This window comes from Talpa occidentalis, unplaced genomic scaffold (genome assembly GCF_014898055.3).
Source record: "Talpa occidentalis isolate TD23 unplaced genomic scaffold, MPIMG_talOcc4v2.1 talOcc4.13, whole genome shotgun sequence".
Classification (NCBI taxonomy): domain Eukaryota; kingdom Metazoa; phylum Chordata; class Mammalia; order Eulipotyphla; family Talpidae; genus Talpa; species Talpa occidentalis.
Window position 1 is genome coordinate 78,166,363 of NW_023601322.1, and position 18,986 is coordinate 78,185,348.

Genomic DNA, 18,986 nt, shown 5'->3' on the forward strand with positions numbered 1-18,986 from the left:
CATTAACCCATAATGTACTGGTGAAGTCAACATTTACATTTTTATGATTTGTGTTTGGCTCATTTCAAAGTGTCCATTATCCACTGCTGATGTTGTAAGCTGACCTTATTCAAACATTCCAGTATCAGCTTTCTATACAACCTAAGGCAACTGGAATATTGTCTGACTCACCCTCCAATCTTATGCTTTAAAAACAATTCTGCTAAGTGGGGACTGAATACAAAGGACTATGGTAAAGCACGTTGGGTGTTTTGGCAGTAGGTATGGTGTGGTAACACCTGAACAAGGAGACCCTATACCTCTAAAACACAAACAATGTTGTAAACCAATCTTACTTCAAAAGAAGAAACTTCCATCAAAACTTCATAGACAAAATTCAAGTTTCTTCAATCTCTACTTCAGTTTAATATCTTTGAGTGATTTTACTCAACTGAGAAGTAGAAATGTTAGATAACATATTCTGAATCCAACAAAAATTATCACAGATGTCAGCAACAAAGTTACTAGGAAATGACTATAATTCTTGGAAGGCAAACTCAATGTAATTTGTCTCACATAGATTCTAGATGAGTTTCACTTAGTAATTTATGAAGATGTTTTCTTGCAGTAGTACATTATAGTCTAGTGATAATAACCACGTAGCAAAAATATTAAAAACAGATTACAAGCTTATGCAAAAAAGAGCTTTTAGGACCCTTTCAAGTAAAGGTGACTTGGAAAAGTTGTGGAGTCATTCCATGAAGCGCAGAGAGTTTTATACTTTTCTTTTTAATGCATATGGAAATAGACAGGTATTTAATAAGTTCATAATAATAACTTATGCCTAAACTCTATTTCCATATACAACTAAATGCTATCTCTAAAAGGAGAAATTTCCTTGGGTTTCTTCTAACTGAAAGTATATATTGATGGAGCTTCGTTAGCAAATGTCTTGGGTTTACATTAATTCACATTTGTTGGTGGTCATAGAGTAACTTCCATGAGGTGATCACTGCACCTGGCTTTTAAATATATAAATAAAAAAGAAGGAAAATAAAATAAAATGTTTGTACTTCTTTCTTCCATACCAGACAAAACAAAATTCACTGCTGAGACTTCTGTTCCAGTGGCTTTTATAGATCCTGTTTACTTGACGGACAAGGCCTTTTCTGGAACCCATCTGGGGTCAGTGAACTCATACTGGGTGGCTTAACACAGTTCCCAGTAACCCCCCAAATCTCCTCAGTAAGGGGTCAGTCTAACTTTCTTGTTGTGGCCAAAATTTTTGGAATTCTGTCCAACTCCTCTTTTTCTTATGCCCAATATAAAACTCATCTCCAAGCCCTATTAGTAGTCCCTTCAAAACAGCCATGTTCTTGAATTGAGAGAGAGATACTGAATTGAATACTCATCAAAGCTATTGAATTGATACTAATTGAATAGTAAGTGTGAGAAGTAATATATTTTATGTAAAATTCTAGTGTTTGACAAAGGTGGATCTCAAATCATTGGGGCAGAGATAGTCTTTTTTTTTTTTTAATGGTGTTAGAATACCTGAATAGCCATTTGGTTAAGAAAATTAGATCAATTCCTCCCACACACTCAAGTTCAAACCCCAAATGGTCCCAAGTTCTAAATGTAAAAAGTGAAATAATAACGTAAAGAAAACATGAGTGACTTCCTCTTTAAACCCATAACTCATGTGAGGTAAACCCAGAGCAATAAAAACAAACAAACAAAAAAATGACTACATAAAAATAAAACTTTTACATGACAAAAAACCCCATTATAATCTTCAAAAGACAAATGACAAACTGCAAAACAATATCTCAAATATTGCAAATTATATCTGAGATAAATGGCTAATGTTGGATTTTTTTTAATTGAGAGAAAAAAAACTTATACAATGGATTTTTTTTTTTAAATAAGAGAAAAAATCTTACAGGACATAGCCAAGCTACAATAACAGATTATTCACAAAAGGGATCTAAAAATGTCTCCTAAACATTTGAAAAGATGTTCTGTACCATGTAAGTAGAGTGCAAATTAAACTATACTGAGGTGCCATTTCTCACTTAGAGATTGGCAAAAATTCAAAAGCTTGACAATGCAATCTATTGGTGGAGCTGTGAGGAAACAGGAACTCTCATATATATATGTTACTTAACCACGAGGATATGTTCTGAGAAATTCATTGTTAGCCAACTTCACCACTGTAGGAATATCACAGAGAGTATAATGACATAATGCTATTCCATACTTAGGCTATATAGCATAACTGAATTATTCAGACTATTGACTATGTGGTTTGTCATTGATCAAAACTTTGTTAACATGAATAGGGAGGCAAGAACATAAGGGACTATGGTGATGGTCATAGGTGCCAAATTAATGGGAGAATTTTGGGAACTCCACATGTGGGGGAAAATCAAATATTGTACAATGATATAAGAAAATAAAAAAAGAAACACATGAATAGCTTTGGGAAAGTAAAGTGATGTTATCCACAAGGAGGGCAATTTGGCGTTAACCAAGAAAATTACATGTAGATTTACTGCTAATGCAGCAGTCTCACTCCTAGAAAATTTATCCTGAGGATACATATTCATCAATTCAAAAATACATATGCCCAAAATTATTCATTTGTAGCATTACTTGCAAGTGTAAAACACTGAAAACTCCTTAAATGATCAAGCATAGAAGATTAATTGGACAAACTATTGTACTGTACACAGTGGAATACTATACAGCTTTAAAATAAGAAAGATCTCTTTGAACTGATACAGAGTAATTTCCAGATGATATATTTTTGTGTAAAAAAGAAGCAAAATACCAAAGTATATATTTAAAATGACAAAGTTTGCATAGTAAGGAAAAGAAAGCAAAACGAGGTGCATCTTTTTTCAATCATTTAAAACATACACACACACATACACACAGACACACACACACGAACAAAGAACCTAGAAATAAAGAAATTGCTGGTCTCCAAGGTAGATGGGATAGACAAGGAGATAACAGATCTCTGTATATAACATTTTTGTATGTTTTTGATTTTTGAAAGCTTGCTATTATCATGTTTTCAAAGAAAATTAAATCAATAAGGACAGAAAAATAAAACTGAAACTGATAGCAAGTAAAACAAATGAATCTACATGTATGTCAAATGAATGCCACGAAGAAAAACGGTTTCCAGATACAACAACACAAAAAAATATAGGACACCCAGTTAAATTCTAATTTTAAATAAGTAACAAATAATTTTTTATTATGTGTGTCCCATGCAATATATCTCCACGTACCACCCTGTCCCCATGTCTCTCCTCTTGTCCTGCTCACTCACTCAGCTCTAGACACTCAGACCTTCCTGCTGTTCCTTGGACATGCCAAAAGCCTCAGGCTTTTGGACATGCTTACTGGGCTTTTTTCCCTCACCTACTTTAGGATTCTGATCAGAAGTACCATAATTGAGAGATCTTACATGCCTACCACAGTCCTTCCTCTTACTTTGAAATGTTGTTGTTTACCCTAGCATTTACTGTTTACTGGGAGGCACACATATGTTATATAAATTCATGGTGGATGTGTGTGGGGGTGTGTGTGTGTGTGTAAAAGAACATGATACACAGGAAGTATTCGATGACTATTTGATGGAAAAGGAACAGTATTGTTGGATCCACCAAATGTATGGAGATGTGAAGGCCCTTAATACTCAGCAAATGTTATTTCCCATTCTTCACTCACCCTCCTTTACTTGTAAAAATTTCCTTTTTTAAGCCTAGAATCTAAAAACCAGTCAAGATATTCAACAAAACAGCGCTAAAAAGAGGTGTTTTGCCTCTAGTTCTTTATGACTAATCAACTCAGCTTCCAAGCCTTTTGAGAAGCTATTTTTCTTCCAACTCCAGTTCTTCCATTTAAAATGGTAATTCCAGGTCTCATTTTGCATTTTATCCTATACAGGAATGTGAAGGTCACCCATTTAGCAAAATGCATTTAGAAGCAGCCACGAAGGCAATGTAGAAGTGAAGATGAATTGAAGTTATTTATATTCGGTAAAAATATGTTGGAGGAGTAAGGTAAGAAAAATGTGTTTCTCCATCAGGAATGCTTTAGGCATGGTTAAGGAACACCCTTGGGTCACCAACCACCAACCAAGATTATAATCTCACTTCTTTCCTAAAGTGACAGGGCCAGGCCACAGGCAGATGAAGGATGATGAGATGTGCCAAAGGCACTTCTGAAACACAGTCACCAAGGAGTCTGAGGAAAAACTTGAGACAATTCTGTAAGTTCACAGCATCAAAACAGTAACCAACAATAACTTAAGAACCCATTGGTTATGTTTCTTTTATAGTTTACTCTTGTTTCAAGTTTGAATTATGGAATAGAGAAGCATCTTAATATTTTCTGAGCTTCAGCTTCTAAAGGTGGTCAGATTTGACTCTTTTCTAGATGGCCATTTAGCTCTTCTGCAAATGTCCATCTACCACTGTTAAAAACCTTACCTTTCCCAGTAATAGTTCTCCTCTGGTCAATGGAGCACTTTTAGAGCATGAAGATTCTGCCAGGAGGTAATCAGGATGTTATCCCAAAATAAAAATACTCAACCCTTGTCACTTCTCTTCTGGGGTGTGGGATGAGTCACAAATGATAAAGAAAAAATATTTAATTTCCTTAGATACATGCATTTTGCTTGTATTCATGATCTTGATAGAATTCTCTATTTGCTGAAATGCAATCATAGGTGACAGATTTTGGTGGAATTTTATCAGCAATGTAGGCTGAACCACCTCAGCAACTTTAAAAAAATATTTTTTTGGTAGTCTGGGCTACACAATGTAATTGTTTCAAAAGTTATTATCAATCTAACAAAAATAAGTCTCAGAAAAAAATTGAAACATAATCTTCATGATTCAAGGATTTCATTTTGATCTTTCTATGATAGAATATGTTCAGGCAATTAACTTGGATTGCCATATTCATGTTTCCTTTTTCAACGCAAAATAAAATGGGGTTTTGTATCATTTAATAGCATTGTATCTTTCATATTGCTGGTCATAAAATCAATTTAGTGGGTCAAAACAAGTAGTTTCTTAGTGAATTAAAATAAAATACAAAATATCAAAATACAAAAGAAATTTTATTTTTCATAAAACTTTTGTTTCAAAAATATGTATGTGTGTTAGGCTGCACTATAAAATGTTATTCTTACTGTGAATCACAGTAAAAAAAAAAAACTGTGGAAGCCATGGATTTAATATTTGCATTTGTTAAGCAATTATTTGTTATAACAAATAAAATCTAATTCTTAGATTAACTTATAAAGAAATACCAACTATCTGTGTAAACTAATGTATAGAGACATTCAAAAATATTAAAGTTTCTCAAGAAAAAAAGATATTTTACTACAAAGAAAATATGTTTCTGACTTCTTGAAAATCAAATCCCTAACTCATTTAATGAACTGAAGAGTAAAAAAAAAATTCTTTACCTTAAATAAACTAGGACATTTAGGATGACTAGGATATTTAGGATGACTAACTTAAACATTTTTTAGTAAAATGAAATGGTGATATATTTATGGGGACTTAAACCTCTTAAAAGAGTCTTTTTAGGACTTATTTTATTGTGACATGACATATGATAAACCCTAACTGGTGGGTATAACATCTGACATCTTAATGGACGATGTTAAAGATGAATACTTGATCAATGCAGTCCTATCTTTAGCCCTGCCTGGAATCTTCCATGGCTCCTGTGTTATGATTCCACAAAAATCAGAATGTGGAAGGACAACAACTCAGATGTCCTAATGGAAGTCCAACCATTAGAATGAGGCCCCAGCTTGGGGGCTGCTCTGGGACTGAATGAAAAAATCCAAGAACTACAAGTATAAATTTATACCTGTAAATACATATTTACAGCTATAAATTAATTCTGGGGGCAGTGATGATGGAGGATGTTTCTTGGGTCCCTATGAGATGAGCTCCAGACTTCTGAAGCTATTTTGTACATTGACCCTCAACTATTTTGTACATTGACCCTCAAGCTATTTTGACCCTCAACTTTGCCATTCCAGGACATGGTGCTGACTTGTAACCATTCAGTCTCTTTAACTGTCTGCAAACCAGTCTATCATAATTGCTGTTTGCCAGCATTTTTGAAACTCGTTTGTCCATATCTCATTCCAAGGGATCCTTTTATCAAAGACCTCCTATTTTTTCAATAGAAAATCAGCATAAAATTTAGTACTTGAATAAGAACTGATCAGTAGACTGAAGTGTCTGCATCTTGTATTAATGCTTTTGAAAAAAATGTGGTGTAAAAATTAAGCTAGTTCATCAATAAGAATATTTGAAACTCATTGACTAGCCTCTAGAAAGCTTGACAAGTCATCTTAAAAATGGCACAGACTATAAATGGGAAATGTTGCTTTGACTGGGAAGAAATCCAAAAAAGTAAAGCATTCCTAAAATTTATTTCACAACATCTAGATATTCTTGCTCTCATCCTCTCTTGCAAACAGTGGTATAAGCTTGAAAGCTCAGTTCCCAAACCCAAACTCCATAAATAAACGTTCAGCAGTGAGACCCCTGTGAGACAAGATGGTGTAAATATTAGAATTATGACAGTGGTTGCAGTTTAAACTTTTAAACTCTCCTTTCATGTGTTTTTCCTCAGAAACAGCACTAGGGCCTTCTCATTCTCGGCAGGAAAGTGTTGAGGACTGTAGGGCATTTGTTTACTATGGCATACAGAAGACTTGTTCCCCAAAGGTGTCCAGCTCTGGACCTCCAGAACCAGTGAATGTGTAACTTTACATGGCAAAGTGGATTTTGCAGAAGTGACTAAGGTCTTGAAAAGGGAAGTTTATCGTGATCATCTAGGGCCCTGGGAATCACAAAGGTCCTTATTAAGAAGATTGCAGGAGAAGTCAAAGTCAGCGGTAAAGAGCCAGCAGGAGTCAGAGGAGAGAAGATATCACACTGTTGACTCTGAAGATGGAGGAAGAAGCATGAGCCAAGGTGTGCAGGAGGCCCTTATGAGCTGAAAAGGGCAAGGAAAAGAAGTTCACCCTTCGAGACTCTGGAAGCCTGGACAACACCTTGAGTTTAGCCCAGTGAGGCTGATTTCTGACCTCTGACTGACATTTCAACAAGTATGGTAATTTATTTTTTTTTAAGATTATTTATTTATATAAGCACTGGGTATAGTCAGAAGCACGGGAGGGTAAAAGAATTCACCAGAGCCAGAGCGGGGAGCAGAACAGGCAGAAGGACCGAAGTACGATGCTGAGGGGAGCAGCAGGTGCAGCAGGAGAGGTCTGCGCGCCATGTGGGACCCTCGCCAGGGGCCTAGGAACGAACCAACGCTGCAGAGGCTGCGGGCAGCTTTGAAGCCCAGCGCTCAACTGCTGCACCACCAGGGGAGGCCCAATTTAAATATTTTAAATCAAAACTTAATCAAATATTTTCTCCATCTTTAAAACTTCAAGAACCAATCTATGCCATTGGAGAGAAAATTTATTCCCTAAACTATGTCTTCCTTCTAATTTTGGAATTTATCACTAAAGAATGAATTTCTTCTTAGTGCCTTATCCACTTTTATCAGAGGTGCTTCAAAGTAGGAAGGGTGAAATACAAATGCCACGTGGCTTTGATCATCTATTAATATTAGTCTTTCACATCGCAAAAAAGGACCATATTGAGGAAATGGAATGTCAGTTTCTCTAGGGTTTGATATTATGAAAATAACCCAGTAAAGCAAGATTTTCCTAAGTTTCAGTGGAAGTGCTTATAAAACATGAGAAATCCTGAAAATTCAAATTTGTAATTTGTATAAGATTTGAAATATGAATGTCCAAATCGTAGAATAGAAGACCTTGCAGGAAAATTTAGGAGGTTATTATTTCATTTTATCCTGGCTGTAAGTTTCTCTCTTACAAGTGAGAGCTGGTCCCAGTGTAAAATACAGCTTGAGGTACAGAAAGTTCACGCAGAAAAGTATTCCCCCTAAAAACTTGCAAATAAAATAGGGCCACAGTGTGAGCTGGCAGCGAAATGAGAAACCACCTCTCACAGAAAGGTCAAGATATAATATGGAGTGAAAAATCTTCAGGGAACTATCACTTTCTGAAAAGGAAAATGCCAAAAGTGACAAATCTCAGAGAATTTGAGGAGACAAAGGCTAGAGGTTGGAAAACAGACCAGAACCACCAGCCTTCTTCTTTTCAGTGTCTCTTCAAGGTCATTTCCCCAGAATGTCTTAGCAGTTTCCCATAAAGAACAAAGGGGAAACCCTTGCCCCAGATCATTGCTAACCAAGATGAGGTACCTTCTGATAGAGGTGAAGCTGAGAAGAGGTGTGGACTGTAGCCCACAGAGCACACTTTAGTACCCATGCCCCTGGGGACTTTTTTCCTTCAATATTGGAAGTAAAATCCATAGAGATTTTATGGCCTCATGTGATCTAAGCACTAATGACCAAGCTTAAATGGACACACTGAGCAACACATACAAACACAGCAAAGACTTATTAATCCATTTGCCAGCTGGTGGCAACCTGCCCTACAAGGACCTTTCTCTCTTCCCAGGCCTGGGAATCAGGGGTCACAGTGGTGCCCAGGAGCCCATTGCTTCAGGGGCTCACACTGTCCTTTAGCACTGATAATAGAGAATGTGAGGCATATTACTGAGTTTAAAGTTTTGATTAAGGGCCTCCCCGGTGGCGCAGCGGTTGAGCGCTGGGTTGCAAAGCTGCTCCGCGGCCTCTGCGGCGCCGGTTCGATCCCCGGCTGCTCCCCGGCCACCGGAGGAGGGTCCCACACGGCGCGCAGACCTCTCCTGCTGCCCGCTGCTCCCCTCAGCAGTGTACTTCGGTCCTTTTGCCTGCTCTGCTCCCCGCTCTGGCTCTGGTGAATTCTCTCACCCTCCCGCGCTTCTGACTGTACCCAGTGCATGTATAAACAAAACAAACAAGCAAACCAGCAAACAAATAAATAAAGCATGCCTCTATTAAAAAAAAAAAAAAAAAAAGCTTAAAAAAAAATAAAGTTTTGATTAAACACTTAAAAAAACAGTTTCAATTAATATTAATACATTTTATTTATCTGAACATATCCAAAGATCATTTTGACTTGTAATCATTATAAAAATCATGGAGATAGTGTACATCCATAGTAAATTCTCAAAATTTGGTCTACATTTTACACTTGCATTGTATCTCAGTTCAGCTAGCCACCTTTCAATGGCACTAGTATTGGGTAACAGCTGTATGAGCTGAAGAATCACTGAAGGGCTTGGGGTAGACAGAGAAAGGAACAAGTGTTTCCTCAGATGAGCACTCTGGCCACCTTGAACACAGACTGCAGTGCAAGAGAACATGCAGGAAGCTGTTGGAATAATCTGTGTGAGGCTCTGGGATTGGCAGTGAAGGCAGACTTGAGAATGTCCAAGAGATGGAATGAATAGGACTTAATCATTATTGTCGGTACAGTAAGAGAAAAATAGGTTGATTTCTAGCTAATGTGGGATTTCTAGCTACTATGACCAAGTAAAAAATAATGTAATTCATTGAGATCTTGGAGCTCGTGCTAATGAGTGACAACATGAAGTGAGAGCAGGGACATGGTTTTGGACATGTTGAATTTGAGTTGCCTGGGTGGTATGAAAGTAGAGATGTTCAGTAAATTTTCAGCTATATGGGGCCTGAACCTCAGGGGGAATATGGAGATATGGGCAGATAGACTTAAAAATCTCCCATAAATATCATGTGCATTTTTTTATGACCTCCAAACAGTTATGAGCCAAAGACTGGATAGAGAAAATGAATCTCTCACAAAGACCAATAGGAGGGATCAAAGGATAAAATAAAATAAAAATACCAGGACATGTTATAAAAGTTAGAAGAAAAAGAATTTTCTAGGGGGGTAAGGTCAACTCTGTAAGGTGCACCAGAAGATGTGCTCGAGTCCGTGGATTTTGGCAGTATGACTTCTGCCACTGCAATTGTCAAAACACTGTGCAAGTTGAAACCAGATCATCAAAAGTTAAAATCTAAATAGAAAATGAGAAGTTTGAGATTATTCCTTCAACAGGCATGGCTCTCAGAGAAGATGGGGGAGCAAGAAGAAGTGTATTTTTTTTAATGATGGCAGTGATCTGACTACATACACAAGTTAAGGCTAAATAACCAATGGAGTGCAGAGACTGAGGAAACCAGAGAGAAATAGAACCAGTTTTGGATAAAGTTCATGGAGGAAAGAAGCAGAGGTGGGGAAAAGAGTCCTGGGAAGGGACCTTAAATGATGGAAGTGGTCCCACCATCTTCTATAAGGTAGGAACTGTGTAACAGACTGGGACTATTCTGTGGAAGGGAGTATGGGAAGTGGTGCTCCCTTCCCACTGGTTACTTCCTTTTCTCACTGAAGCTGAAAGCAAGATAATACCCTAGAAGGATTAAGGCAGAGTCTGTACAGGGAGTGTGAGGAGAAGGAGAACATTTGGGGATCATCCATGAGAGAATGGGAGCAAAAGAAGACCAGGGAGAAGTAAGGAGATTGTTGTGTAATTTGGAGGACCTAGATATGCATTGTGCTGTTGTGTGTTTGGTGATTTTCTCCAGCAGCTCTCAGCTACAAGGGCATTAAAGCAGAAAAAATGACACTACACATGGCTGAGCTTTGAGTGTGGTGCAACTTAAAAGTCACGCATGCAAAGTTTGTGAAGTTGTTCATGGGAGTTGACTCTGATGATCCACGTGGCCTGTTCTCTGAGGAGGGGAGACATGCTGGGAGGGTGCTCATATCCCACCCAGAAGTGGACGTACAAGTGACGTAAAAAGCAAATGTTGGAATGTGGATGAGAAAGTTAGTAGGATGGAAGGTTGTGATTAGAAAATAGGACCTTGGAGTTCTGACTAATTTGAAATCCAGAGCACTGACCATGGGGAGCAATGACTTCAGAGGAGTAGAGGTGAATACTCATTGGAATTTGAAAGACCAGAGACTCAAGAGGGTATATCTTACTATGGCGACCTTACACCACTAATATGTACTAGACTTCACAGTGATAACAAACATGAGGCAACTGGGTCACTACTGCTCACTCCCCACCATACATAAGGCAGGTGGATGAACTCCTTTTCCTTGAAGGCAAGGAACTGGAGGAAGCGTTCTTTTTTTTTTTTTTAAGATTTATTTATTTATGCATACAAGAACTGGGGTACAGGCCAGAGGTGTGGGGGGTGAGAGGATTCACCAGAGACAAAGTGGGGAACAGAACAGGCAGGCTGACTGAAATACACTGCTGAGGGGAGCAGCAGGCGAGTCAGGAGAGGTCTGCTGCACCATGTGGGTTGCTTCCTGGCTGGGGATCAAACTCATGCTGCAGTGACTGCGAATAACTTCATAGGTTGCATTTTAACCCCTTGTGCCCCCAGGGAGGCCTTGGAGGAAGCATTCTTATGGTTGTAAAGGCATGGGTTTACCCTACTCCGGAGTTCCAGGGTCTCTGTGGGAAAACTGGGTAGAACACTAGGGAATGGAAAAGTTCATGGGCAGAAGAGAACATACAACAAAGGAGTGATAGGGAGAGAGAAACAGGATGATCATAGGTTTGGGTGATAACAAGATAACAGGGAGTTAAGGTTGAGATCATTGAGGTGCAAGTTTTTACATGGATCATAGATACTCGATGGATATCTATGGCATGGAATCCTTGCTCTCCTCTTTCCTGCCCATCCTTTTCATGTGTCCATTTCTGTTTTCCCCTGTCCTTCAGCTAGCTTTAAGGTACAAGGGGGAGCATCCAAAACATTTTGTTGCACCACTGATAATGTTCAGTGATTTAAAGTTCTTTAAGGCTTACTCATTATTGTGTCAATACATCAACTCTAATCTGAGAGCCCCTGACTTGGGCCAAATGGAAACTGAACTAAGACTCATTCTAAAGGTTTTCAAATAAATATGCAGTTCTGTCTCCCAATCAATTATTCTAGCCTCAGAAGATAAAGAGTTTCAAAGCTTCTGTTCAAAGAGAAAAATATGTAATGTTTGTTCAACAATAAAAATTATTTGCTTTTAAAATCTCCAACTTCAGGACATAGCTAAAATATGTACATAGATACCCATCATTTAACTACTTTAAGATAACTTTATAATTGGGGAGTTTTAATCATTTCATTTACATGTTATCTTTGAAGCTGTTCACTTTTGGTGAGAACACTAAAATACAATGTCATTCTGCACCAGCAGTTTTTCATCAAGTGTTTTTTTCTTTAAATTGTGAAGACATTGATTATGGTGCTTAAAAGTTGTCTGCATCACAAAAGGGTATGAAGTTCCACTTCTTATCATCTAAATTGTATGTTGCGGCCTCCTTGGTGGCGCAAGGGGTTAAGCATCACACTCTGAAGCAATCAGCAGCCTCTGCAGCACAAGTTCGATACCTGGCTTGCCAGCCCCACATGGCGAGGCAGACCTCTCCTATCTTGCCCGCTGCTCCCTTTAGCGGTGTATTTCAGTCTGCCTGTTCTGTTCCCCACTCTGTCTCTGGTGAATCCTCTCACCCCCCTGCAACTCTGGCCTGTACTCCAGCTCTTGTATGCATAAATAAATAAATCTTAAAAAAAATAAGTTGTACATTGTACATTGACACAACATATAGTAAACGAAACAGACTTTCCTATTTCGACTAAAAGATATAATAATAAAACAGTTCAGAGGTTCTTTTGAAAAGTTTGATTTGGTGGGTTCCTAATCTAAATCCAGTCTTTTTGCTCCCTCAATGCAAATGTTGATTGTATGTTTGCCTCAATAGTTTTGTCTGACAGTGTGAGGTCATTCCCCGGTCCCTTAGACCGGTACTGAAAGAAATGAGATGAAATGACAGGGATGCCAAAAGTGTTTAAATACCATCACCAAAGAGCAAACCTCTGAGGCGTAATGACTGGTTTTTGTTTCCCCTGTTTCATCACACGGAAGTGCTAGTGTTTTCCTCCTGGGAAACATCAAATAAACTTCAGAGAGACAAACTTATTAGTGTTAACCAAAGTAATCCAAAACTCTGTGCTAGTGAGAGCTAACATAATTTGCGTGACATCCAAGTTTATGTCAGTTTTGAAACTGAACTTAAGAGTTCCAAATTCCCATGGTGGTAACCACATTCCTTCAGGCAAGAAGAGAGGAGCCAGTAGTATTTCTGTGGTCAAAAATGAGGCTTCTTGTTCAGAAACAAGGATACTGATCTCCTGATTGCCTAGCACTGCCACAAACATTGAACACTATGCATTATGATACGTAAAATTGTAAGCCAATAATCAGTGAAAACGGATGTAGAATTCATTCATCTGGCTTTTGTGACACAGAAATAACTTTGTTTAGCTAGTGTCGCCTATACTCTCATTTATTATACATAATAGAAGGTAATAACGTTGGGTTTGATATCTATCAATATCTGGTTTCTTACAACTATTAGAATATTCTAGGCTGAATAATATATATAATTTAAAAATCAAAGGATTTTAGTTATACCATTATTTTTAAGTCTTTTTTTCACGGGATCCATTATTATCAGAAAATATGTTTTATAACCTACTGTGTTGTCAGAAGAATGTCCCATCCTCATGTTCGTACAGACCTTTCTCTTCACATTAAGAGGTGAAATCTCTGTCTCTTCCCCTTAAAACCGGGTGAGCTGCTAGCAAGTAGAATGTGGAGCTTATGGAACACATGCTTTCCAAAGATAGAAAACACCACACACGGTCTGTCAGTCTCTCCCAGGACACTCACCTGTGCAGCTCATGTGAATGTGAGGTGTTGGGCACCTATGCCCACAAGGTAGGTCTAATGCAAAGAGAGGGGGAGGTGCCAAGACTGCATATAGGAAGGGAAGGGCCTGGCCAGTGTCCACTGCTTCATCACCGCTTGACCACATTTACATACAACACCCCAAGCAAAATCCTCAGCCAAACCATTTATGGATTCCTGATCCCCAGAAACCAAGAGCAGTAATAAATTATTTTTGTTGCTTTAAGCCACTGAGTTTTGGGAGTGATATGTTATATAGTATTAGATGACAGGGGAAATTTTCACCTAAATTAAGGGCCCTTTTCAAGGAAAGGATTTATAGTCGTTCTCAAGTGTTGCCCAGATACTCCGTCAAAATGTTTCCATCCCACTTAGAACCACGGAAACCCTTTCCCCAAGTGAGAGGAGTCTTCACTGCCGAGGGCTCATCACTGTACCCCTTTTCAGGAATTGCCAGCCAAAGGGAGCTGGGCCCCTCCCTGGGGCAGCCCCATTATGATACAAAGACCTGACCTCCTGGCCTTAATTCAGGCAACACAGAGGGGGCACCGGAGCTCCTTGTGGGATAGGCTAAGATCTTGATCACATCTTTCTCCTGTCAGGATTGCTTCTCTCTGTCCCTTACAGCAGTGGTTCCGCAGTGACTGCCTCAACAACACACTGCAATCAAATCTCCTTTCCCAAGACAGAATTAAGGCCGGTCTCACTGGAAGCTTAATAATCATTAGAAAAGAAGATGAAGTCAGGTTCTCAGATACTGTAATTCCCTGGTTTTCCCAGTCAACTGCCATAACAGAGAGATGTTGATTTTCATATTGACGTGAACAAAGTTCCTAATCAGCTGTTTATTAACTATATACTGAGATGATTTCCCTTCCCTGACAGTCTTTAAGGCATCCTTTATTCATTCTGACACTTTGCTGGACATAATCTAATTTGACTGACCAAAAGCTTTTTGGCCTTGGGAAGTTTTAGCAGTATGACGTTTCAGAAAAAAAGTATGTTAAAAATAAAATCATTGTATTATGGATCTGCATTAGCAATGAGACACTGGAAATAAGACCACAACCCACTGGATATGTGCAGGACTTAAGTAGATACCTGCTGTAACTATATAAGACAAGAAGACTTTTTATAAATCTTGTAAGATTTGAAGGTGCTGATTCCACTTTTCCTGGAAGAAAATGTTTCATTTTCTTATTTGTTGTTTCATCTGTTATTTTATCCTCCAGTCATCTTCCAGAAGTGATTCATTATTTTCACAAAGTCTGTGAAGAGGAAGACTGAGCTCACAAATTATTGCTAGAGGCTTAGAGTATGGGGACAGCTCAATGACTTAAACCACAGGACATTTTTATTTCTCAAACCAGGTCCTATCTTCTACTTCAGGCATTTTATAATTAATTCCTGAAAACAAGCTTCAAGTGTGTTTTTCTCACTTGTGTATCCTGTGTTTGCAGGCTCTTCTTTACATGAGCACAGCTTCCAGCTGAAACCACTGATCCCTCAAATTTTCAAAGTTCTCTTGAAGCCACTCCATCAGCACAAGGTGATCAGCATTTGAATGGGGACACCCAGGAATCTGCACCATGGAGTGTGGAATTGTCCTTCCTTTACAAGCTTGGAAAGCAAAATAAGGTACCATTCTTTTCAATACTTAAATTAAGTTACTCTTACCCCCAGTCACTCTGAGGGGAAAAGTATTTCTTCCATCCCTGAGATCTTCCTCCCTGGATGTCCCAAGACTGAGGGATATTTACTTACTCTAGAGATTTGATGACCAATCATTCTTTGAGAGAAAATAAAATGCCTTCCTGGACTAGAGTCTTAGTCCACTGGAGACTGTTTTGCTGTTAAAAATACCATATATTGGGTGACTTAAACCAGAAACATTTATTTCTCACAGTTCTAGACGTTAGGAGGTCCAAAAGCATGATCCATCAGTGTCTGGTGGGAACCCACTTCCTGATTAATAGACAACTATCTTTTTACTGTGTCCACAAGTGGTGGAACACTCCTGGGAGCTCTTTGAGGCCTCTGAGGGCACCAACCCCACTTCAGAGGCCCTACCCTCATGACCTAAGCACCTCTCAAATGCCCCACCTCCAGATACCATCACCCTGGGGGATAGGATTTCAGTGTATGAATTTTGAAAAGACAAACATTCGCCCTGTAACAGTCATCAGGAAGTCGGTGCTTTTCAGCTTTCATGGTGGTTGTTGCCACTGCACCAATATAGTCCTTGCCTGTGCCTCTGTCAATGCTGACCTGACAGGAGTTTCTCCCCTTTGAGGGGAGAGCAGCACCCAAGGCTGTTTAGCTAAGATTGCTTATAGCCCATGGCTCTCTAGAGCACAGCTTTTGTCCTATATACAAATTCAGTCACTATCCCATGGCAACTCATGATGCTGAAGTAGCTGGGACAGAGGTGTCCAGTCATTCAACATTCTATCCTGCATTGCATACCCCTGCCCAAATGCCACTTTCTATTGTTGCTCAGTCATGTGCTGTCCTTCAAAAATGAGTCCACAACACTGTTCCCCATCAGTGGCATAGAGAGAGAACAGGATCCACAGAACCAGTGGTGTTGCTGACACAGCCCAGAGACTCCTCAAAGCCCAGAGAAGGTCAGTAGCCACACTAGATCTCTTCTTCCTTCAACTCCGGGTCTGATTTCCTGGCCTAGTATGTTTCTCAGTCAGCATTCCCACTGTCTCATCTGCATAGTCTTCCAACAACAGTCAAAATATAGGGCCTCCTCGTGGTGCAGGGGGTTAAATCTCAGCACTGTGAAGCTATCCATAGCCATTGCAGCATGTGTTCGATCTCCTACCCGGGAGCTAACCCACATGGCACAGCAGACCTCTCCTGTTTCACCCACTGCTCCCCTCGGCAGTGTAATTCAATAGATCTGCCTGTTCTGCTCCTCGCTCTGTCTCTGGTGAATCCTCTCACGCCCACTCCTCTGGCCTACACCCCAGCTCTTATATGCATAAATAAATAAATCTTTAAAAAAAACCCAACAAAATATAGACCCATTATGCCAACACACACACAGGTTTGCTTTCTCATAACACATTATCTGAGTTTGGCAAGAGTCTTAAAATCATTACACAGTATCTCTCTGATTCAGTTCCACTTGTTCTGGGGGGAACACAGTCTTCCCCCTTGAACTATAGCTTGATATTTCTGAGAATTCTCAGAGGGGTCCTGTACAGGTTCCATGAAGTCCTTCTTGCAATTTTCACAGTTTTCACTTCTCTCGATATCCACACCCATTACTGCTGTTTATAGGCAGTCTGTGTGCCTTTGCTAGCTAGCTCAAAGCATTATTCTGACAGAAACCCATCATCAGCATTGTTGATGGGGCCCACTGGAGGCATGGCACCATCAGTGCACCCCAGAATACTGGCGTGGCTCCTACCTGTGCTACAAGGGGTTCCCAGCAAAGCCATGTCTAGGCAGGCTTTGTGCACACTCCTGTGCACACTAGGAGCCACTGTCTTCCATCATCGCCCACCAGGGGCATGGAGAGTTTCCCCCTGGTCCTCAAGAGCTCTTTAGCTTTTGCCGCATCTCATCTCAGCCCCTCTCCTTGGACACGGGCCCACACTTACAGGGGCAATTACGATTCCCCTCTGTACTTCCCTTGAACTCTCTCTGTGCCATATGGTCATACAGAGAAACAGAACCTGGCAGGCCCAACCACAGGTCCTGCAGACTTGTTCACACATGCCTGAACCCTGCGGCGAGCACAGCTCAGCCTCCCGCTGAAACTTCTGCTACCAGCATGAGGCTACATTGGCTTTAGGAATTAGCAATGACTAGTGGCTGTGAGCGCAGAACCTCCAGAGAGAGGTAGAAACAGGGTGCTGTGGTTTCTTCAGCAGGACTAAAGCACGCTTTAAAATTCAGTGTGAGGAGACAAGAGGCCACAAAAACATTTCCTAAAGAAGAGGACGAGCAACATTAAGGGCCCACATGGCTATTTCCCCCCAGTTTTATCACTGAATGTCCCTTTATTGATCCTTTAGGACTTACATTCTTCCACAAGGATGAATAACATTGTGTTTGTGATGTGAAGAGATATATCCTTTAAGAAAGACAACATCTGTCTCCTCCACAGGCCAGGGATTTAGAGAATTGCATGCGTCTCTGAGAAAAAAAAAGCCAACTTTCTGAAATCTATGAAAGAGAAACTGTCAGGAGTCAATTAATTAAAGTTAAGTCCCCACAAATACTGCCACATGCCAGCTCCAGATTAAAGGCTGCAGACACGCATTATACTTTGACCTCTTGTCACCGGTTGAGTACCTGGCAGATTTGTGGAAAGTAGCTTGTGTGCTGATCCAACAGAAATGGGTATTAACTGGCAAGAAAGGTAGATAAAGACTTCAAGGACATTCTCAGGCATTTTAAGTTTGGGACTTTTCATCTTTCCCATCCTTACTCCTATGCTCCTCTGGGCAAAGTTTTCCTCTTTTTTTCACTATATATATTTTGCAAATTACTTCAGTACTGTCTTTTTGTGGGTTATGTCTGGGATGAATGACTACTTTGAATTTGTCTGGTTTGAGGATTGAGTAGCCAGCTCCCTTAGCTAAAGACCCTTTCAAGATGTTACAAGGTGCAGTGTGATTGCACTGCAAAGCCCCTGGTTTAGTCCTGGGCACAGGGGAGTACAGAGCAGGTAGCAGTCACGCACTGTAGGAGTGGGACACCCACATTATAAACAAAGGTCACTTTGTCGTAAGTGGAGCACCAGGCTAGGGATGGTACTAAATATGGCTCTTCCAACCCTAAATCTGTCTCATAGGTTGACACAAGTGGAAAAGAGAAGCCTGACATTTCTTCTCTGCTTCATCTTTCCAGCTCCTCAGTAAAAAGGTAATCTCCAGTCTAAGCAATTATCATTCACTTCTACCTAACTAAACATCAATCGATCAGACTACCTTCCCAATCAATAGAGGAAATAGGACACAAAGCAGAAAGTTTAAGATGGCTGGGTCTTCCATGAAAGGGCTTTAAGAATTAAAATAAGGAGAACATGGCTAAGTAGGCTGGAAGAAAGAAATAAACACACTGAATATCCATTATGGTCAAAACAATTAGATAAGTATCAATCCTTCTATAATAGCATGTATTATTTTTGGATTTTAAACCTTGAGAAAACAAGTTCACAGAAGTTAATAATTTG

The 18,986-nt window shown here is 39.6% G+C and overlaps 1 long non-coding RNA gene across 1 annotated transcript in view; it reads left to right on the forward strand.

The window, feature by feature from the left end:
• Positions 1-4,150: 4,150 nt before the first annotated feature.
• LOC119243522 (uncharacterized) overlaps positions 4,151-18,986 on the forward strand; it is an 83,529-nt gene continuing 68,693 nt past the window's right edge. The window contains exons 1-4 of the long non-coding RNA XR_005124736.2: positions 4,151-4,267; positions 6,664-7,146; positions 15,250-15,427; positions 18,606-18,676. This is a non-coding gene — a long non-coding RNA (uncharacterized LOC119243522). The remainder of the gene's footprint in view (positions 4,268-6,663; positions 7,147-15,249; positions 15,428-18,605; positions 18,677-18,986) is intronic.